Consider the following 7,733-nt stretch of genomic DNA (forward strand, 5'->3'; position numbering starts at 1 on the left):
GCGCGCTCCTGCCGCCCCGGTCGCCGCTCGGCGCCTCCGGGGACCGCGCCGGCCAGATCCGGTCGTCCCCGCCCTCGCCGGCGCCTCTCCCTCGACTCCGGCCGCCGTCCCCACCAAGTCCGGTGAGGCTCCGGCCTGCCTCGAAGTCCACACACGAAGAACCCTAGATCTGGAGGTCCAAATTTCCTCCAAGTCCTTGTCTTTGTAACATTTTAAGGCCCTGTTCATTGCATCAGAACTCCATGATCGTAGCTCCGTTTCATGCATATAATATATCAAAATGTTCACCATGAGATGCTCTTCATTTGATTACATTGTGCCATGTATTTTTGAGCTCATCTTGATTCCCCAATCATCATTGCAAGAGTGCTATATGATGTTAACTGATGTCTGTTAACAGAAATTGATGTTTTGTCATTTTTGTTGCATTTGATGTGTGCATCTTATGAGCATGAGCTCTGCAAGTGATTTGAACTATGCCATGCCTTATTTACAGAGGTGCTTGCCATGTATTTTTTTGATTTATGTGGTGACTAGAACAAGCATCCAAACTAGGCTTCGTGATGTTGCTGATTTTAGTCCCCGTTCTGCTGTTATTTTGATGCCATGTAAAGTTGATGCTACAGAGAGATCCATGCTTATTTTGAGATACTTCATTAAGGATGTTTTGAACATATGGTTATGCTCTATCCATCCATGCCCCTGTTTGAAATCATGGAGTATTCTAGTATGTCATTTTCTTGCTCTACGTTTGCTATAAAATGTTTCCTGGCAGATTGTTTACATGTTATTAAATTTTGCCAAGGTTGTTGTAGTTGATCCTTGCATGATATGAGCTTGTTCTTGCCATGGTTAGTTTCATAAACATGTCTTCTTGCTGATTCTATACTTATCTTATCATGCAATAACTTTTGGTGAGTGAATCGAGCTTGCAAAGATGCCTTCATAATTCTGTTAATGCCATGCTCTGTTTTCTGAATCTGTTAACGAAACTTGCTATGTTTACATGGGTGCCATCATATCTTCTTATCCTTTTTGGCTCATGGTCATTAAGTAACTTTTGTTCTATGCATCTAGTAGTATCTTGCCATGCCTTAAGTTTATATGATATGTTCTTTAGCATGATGTTTGCTTGCCCTAAACATTGCTTCCTCATGCTGTTTCTGCCATGTTCAATATTTTCACCAAGTCTGTGATGTTGTTATCTTTTGCACTTTTGCCATGCCTGTTTTAACCTGTTATTCTGTGATTTAGCCGTAGCTAAGTGTTCATCTTTTGTCAAGCATCTCTTGTAGATCACTGGCATATGCTTTGTTTCTATGTTGGGGTGATGTAGCATAGTTTCTTGTTGCATGCTATGTAGCATCGTGTTATTAATCGCAGAATTATGTCATTCTTGTTTTGCTTGCCATTTGCAAACCGTGCATCCGATTCCGGTGATCTTTATATCGATTTCAACCGAAATCACCTCATCTTTCCAGCGGCATACTTGGTTTGCCAAGTAGATGTCTTGATCATTCTTTCCCTTCCGGAGCACGCTTATGCATTGCATATCATATCTTGCACATCATGCCATGTATTGCATCATGTTGCTTGTGCATTGCACCGTGTTTGATTGTTGTTCCATTGCTTGTGTTCTTTCTTTGGGTAGAGCCAGGAGATGAGTACGTTAACGAGGAACCTGTTGAGTACGCTAACGAGGATCAAACTTTCGACAACTCTGAGAACTTTGCAGGCAAGATGACCATACCCTTGATATCATTTCTATCTTTGCTTTGCTAGTTGCTCGCTCTATCGCTATGTTTGCTATACCTACCACTTGTTTATTATGCCTCCCATATTGCCACGTCAAGCCTCTAACCATCCTGTCCTAGCAAACCATTGTTTGGCTATGTCACCGCTTTTGCTCAGCCCCTCTTATAGCGTTGCTAGTTGCAGGTGAAGATGAAGTTTATTCCTTGTTGGAACATGGATATTTTGGGATATCACAATATCTCTTGTTTAATTAATGGACCTATATACTTGGTAAAGGGTGGAAGGCTCGTCCTTATGCCTGGTGTTTTGTTCCACTCTTGCCACCCTAGTTTCTGTCATACCGGTGTTATGTTCCTTGATTTTGCGTTCCTTACGCGGTTGGGTGATTTATGGGACCCCCTTGACAGTTTGCTTTGTATAAAACTCCTCCAGCAAGGCCCAACCTTGGTTTTACCATTTGACTACCTACCACCTATACCTTTCCCTTGGGTTTTTGCGAGCCCGAGGGTCATCTTTATTTTAGCCCCCCCGGGCTAGTGCTCCTCCGAGCGTTGGTCCGAACTGAGCCGCCTGCGGGGCCACCTCGGGGAAACTCGAAGTCTGGTTTTACTCGTAGCCTATCTCATCCGGTGTGCCCTGAGAACGAGATATGTGCAGCTCCTATCGGGATTTGTCGGCACAGTCGGGTGGTCTTGCTGGTCTTGTTTTACAATTGTCGAAATGTCTTGTAAACCAGGATTCCGAGACTGATCGGGTCTTCCTGGGAGAAGGAATATCCTTCGTTGACCGTGAGAGCTTGTGATGGGCTAAGTTGGGACACACCTGCAGGGTATTATCTTTTGAAAGCCGTGCCCGCGGTTATGTGGCAGACGGGAATTTGTTAATGTCCGGTTGTAGAGAACTTGACACTTGACTTAATTAAAATGCATCAACTGTGTGTGTAGCCGTGATGGTCTCTTTTCGGCGGAGTCCGGGAAGTGAACACGGTTTGGGTTATGTATGAACGTAAGTATTTTCAGGATCACTTCTTTATAATTTCTAGCTTCTCGACCGATGTGTTGCTTCTCTTCTCTCTCTCACTTGCGTATGTTAGCCACCATATATGCTTAGTGCTCGCTGCAGCTCCACCACCTTGCCCCTTTCCTACCATTGAGCTTAAATAGTCTTGATCTCGCGGGTGTGAGATTGCTAAGTCCTCGTGACTCACAGATTCTACCAAAACAGATGCAGGTGCCGAGGATACCAGTGCAAGTGGCACAATCGAGCTCAAGTGGGAGTTTGACGAGGACCTGGGTCGTTACTATGTTTTGTTTCCTGATGATCAGTAGTGGAGCCCTGTTGGGACGATCGGGGATCTAGCATTTGGGGTTATCTTCTTTTCTTTTAGATTTGACCGTACTTGGTCTATGAGTGTATTTGGATTGATGTATGAATTTACTTATGTATTGTGTGAAGGGGCGATTGTAACCAACTCTCTTTATCCCATTCTTGTTCATTACATGGGTTTGTGTGAAGATGACCCTTCTCGCGACAAAACCTACAATGCGGTTATGCCTCTAAGTCGTGCCTCGACACGTGAGAGATATAGCCGCATCGTGGGCGTTACATGAGAATGCTAGGTTGAAGACATTGCTTGAGAATGGCATGCAGAAAAGCCTCAAAGGGCATCAGACTTTGTGCGATGTCCTCAAGAAACAGATTCTAAACCGATACCCTAGGAAAGAGGGTGTTGGGTTCGAGAGGAAAATGAACATTGATGGTTCATACTGGATGCCTGAGCAGTACCCCAAACCCAGCTGGGTTGCTGCAAAGGATCCTTTAGTGGACCCATCCACTTTATCTGGCTTCACATGTGCTAACCCAATTGTCATTGATGAATCCTTTGATGCCAATTTTAAACTGTTTAAGAATCAGTATGGTGAAGTGTTTGCAAGGTACATTGGTACTAACTGCAGAAACGGGCCACCCTAGAAGAAGATCTGGGTGCCCAAAAGTTGTCTTGAGAAGCTTCCCGTGAATGTCGTCATGACACCACCTGGGAAGAAGACAAACCCCGGACCAAAGGCATCACATGGCCCAAAAGCTTCATACAGATAGAGGACCACTCATGGTCACCCTAATGCCAATGTTTTCCAGGAGAACCATTATGAGACTCATGAATATGAGCATGTTTCCTCTAATCGCTATGTGCACAAAACTAAGAACTTTTCTACATATTCATATGAGTACTATTCTCCTCCTGCGAAGCTATTTGCTAGGGCTCCCAAGACAAAGTTCTTAGATGCTGCACTTAGACTCATTGCTTCTAAGCCACCCCTGAAGATGTGGGTGGTTAAGAAGAATTAACTTCTCATGCAGGGAAAGGTCTCTAGCTGGAAATCAAAGACTTCCGACGCCAATGCTGGAGACCTAAAACATCTTGTGGGATGCAAGATAAAATGCCCCAATGGTCTTACCATGTATTTCGTCCGAGGGTTCCTTGACGAGCATCCTATCATGCCTAACCAGAATCTAAACTTTGATAATATGCTTGTTCGCTACATGTTTCTGCTTAACAATACTCTTGGTGAAGCCTATCCCACTAACTGCAGTGTAGGGTACAACTCCGAAAGCCACTGAATGGATCATGGACAGTGACTGCACCAACCACATGACTGGTGATCGAAGTCTTATTATGGATTCAACCCTACGTCCATCTACTAAGAGCCACATCACATTTGCTGACACTGGTAAAAGCAAGGTATTGCGTCTTGGTAGAGTTGCTATCTCAAAGGATCAGCTCATGGACAAAGTGATGCTTGTTAAATCCCTTGGATACAACTTAATGTCTGTGTCAATGCTCTGTGATCTAAACAAGATTGTGATATTTGGAAAATATCGTTGTCTTGTGCTAATGGAATCTGACAAATCTCTAGTCTTCGAAGGCTATCGAAGAGGCAATCTGTATATGGTAGATTTCTCAGCAGGACCACAACTTGTCGTATATCTTCTAGCAAAGGCTTCAGAATGTTGGCTATGGCATCGACGGCTAGGACATGCGGGCATGAGGAACCTGTGCACTCTCGCAAAGAATATGCACATCATTGGCATCAAGGGCGTCAAGTTCAAGAAGGATCATCTATGTGGTGCTTGTGAAGCTGGGAAGATGACTAGAGCCAAGCATCCCTCAAAGACAATCATGACTACCTCACGTCACTTCGAGCTGCTTCACATGGACTTATTTGGCCCTACTCACCACTCTACCCTTACTACCACTGCACATCTCTATGGCTTTGTTATTGTTGATGATTATTCGAGATACACCTGATTACACATAATCCTCTATAAGAGTGAAGTGCAGGATGTCTTCAAACGCTTTACAAATCAGGCCATGACGAATTATGGCATTAAGATCAAGCACATCCGGAGTGAAAATGGCACTAAGTTCAAGAACGCTGGCCTTGCCACTTATCTTGATACCTTGGGCATCACACATGAGTTCTCTGCTCCTTACACACCTCAGCAGAATGGCATAGTGGAGCGCAAGAACAAAACGCTCATTAAGATGGCACACACGATGCTCGATGAATACCAGCCTCCAAGAAAATTCTGGCCCGAAGCCATTGATACTGCATGCCACATCATCAACAGAGTCTATCTTCGTAAGTTCTTTAAGAAAACATCTTATGAACTTCTAACTGGTAAGAAGCCAAACTTCAGTTACTTCAAAGTCTTTGGTGCTAGGTGCTGGATCAAGGATCCACATCACATGTCTAAATTCGCACTAAAAGCACATGAAGGTTTTATGCTTGGTTACGGAAAGGACTCGCACACCTACATAGTCTTCAACTTCTTTCACTACAAAGTGGTTGAAACTGTAGATGTGCGGTTTGATGAAACTAACGGCTCGCAAAGAGAGCTCCTGCCAAATGTGCTAGATGAAGCTCCACCAAGGAAGCTATCAGGCTGATGGGTACTGGAGAGATCATACCCACCGAGGAACAGGTTGAGGATGAGATCCTCATTTCTGCACCTAATCAAAATGAAGACAATACTCAGTCTGAAGCCAATGCTGAAGATGAAGACAATAGTCAGTCTGATCATAATCTTCGTCTAGCTCATCCCCGGGTCGCAAATGAAGTCCAGATTGAGAAGATTATAGATAACATCAATGAACCTGGTCCTCGCACTCGATCAAGAGCTACACAACTGGAACACTTTTGTGGTCACTTTTTTATTTTGTCTCTGTGTCTGAACCCAAGAAAGTTGAAGAAGCCTTCATGGAACCTGAATGGATTCAAGCTATGTAAGAAGAGCTTCAACAATTTGAGCTCAATAATGTCTGGGAGCTTGTCAAACGTCCTGATCCTCGCAAGCACAATATCATTGGCACGAAATGGATCTATCCAAGCAAGATGAACTTGGACAAGTTGTCAGAAACAAAGCTCGCCTCGTTGCTCAAGGTTACACACAAGTGGAAGGAACCGACTTCGATGAAACCTTTGCTCATGTGGCTAGGCTTGAAGCCATTCCCATACTGCTGGCCTATGCTAACCATCACAACATTCTTCTGTACCAAATGGATGTGAAGACTGCCTTTCTCAACGACAAAAACAAAGAAGAAGTGCATGTCGTGCAACCGCCTAGTTTTGAAGATCCAAAGCATCCTGATATGGTGTACGAGCTCAACAAGGCACTATATGGCCTCAAACAAGCACCTCACGCTTGGTATGACACACTCAAAGTATTCCTAAAGAGCAAAGGCTTCAAACCTGGTTCTCTAGATCCCACTCTCTTCACGAAGACATATGATGGTGAACTATTTGTGTGTCAAATATATGTGGATGACATCATCTTTCGCTGCACTGATAAGAGATACAGTGATGAGTTTGGATACATGATGCAAGAGCAATATCATATGTCCATGATGGGAGAGCTAAAGTTCTTCCTTGGTCTTCAAATCCATCAATAGCGCAATGGCATCTTCATATCACAAGAAAAATACCTCAAAGATTGCCTGAAAAAGTTTGGAATGCAAGACTGCAAAGGGTACACGACGCCAATGCCAACCAAAAGTCATCTTGGCCCCGATGACAATTGTAAAGAGTTCGATCAAAAGGTATACTGCTTCATTATTGGTTCTTTACTATACTTATGTGCATCTAGGCCTTATAGTATGCTTAGCATTTGCATGTGTGCCTGATTCCAAGCGACACCAAAGGACTTGCATCACCTTGCTGTGAAGCGAATTCTTTGATATTTGGCTCATACCCCAACACTAGGATTATGATATCCAAAGGGCTCATCGTTTGATCTAGTTGGATACTCAGATGCTAATTGTGCTGGTGACAAAGTTGATCGCAAGTCTACATCAGGCACATGTCACTTTCTTGAAGATTTTCATTTGGCGTCATGATTGCATTATCTTCACATTTGGATTGTCTTCAACATTGATTTGTCTTCAAAATCTATATCTTCGCAATGTTGATTTATCTTCAATACTATATATGTGTTATGTCCTCTACATCATTCACTTATAGCTATGTCTCCAAGTTGCTTTTTTCTGACCTAAAGGAATGTTATCGGATCCTAATCCCATCTGTGCTACTCCCTCAAATTCTTTCTGTCTAGTCATATGCATTCTGTTGACACCTGTCAAATATCTTCACTGTGTCCTTGTCAGCTGAAGATACAGAGACACACATTTAAAACTGTTTTTAATGCCTTATCCTTTGCCTGAAAACTGGAGAGGCCGGAATGACCACCCGACAATCTAGGCGTGCGTGGGAACATGGTTCAACTCCTGATAAGTTGCATGCATGCCACGTCTCCTTCAGATGTGAATCGCTAGGGGCACTTGCGTAATTGCATAGTGCCGCCCTCCTCCTTATAAATACTCGCCCACGTGGTCATTATCTCCTCTTCCACCTTGCCATCTCGCTCAAACCCTAGCACCACCGCTAGCTCGTGTCGACGCTGAAGACGAAGCACTTAGCTAT

Source organism: Triticum dicoccoides, chromosome 3B (genome assembly GCF_002162155.2).
Source record: "Triticum dicoccoides isolate Atlit2015 ecotype Zavitan chromosome 3B, WEW_v2.0, whole genome shotgun sequence".
NCBI classification, from domain to species: domain Eukaryota; kingdom Viridiplantae; phylum Streptophyta; class Magnoliopsida; order Poales; family Poaceae; genus Triticum; species Triticum dicoccoides.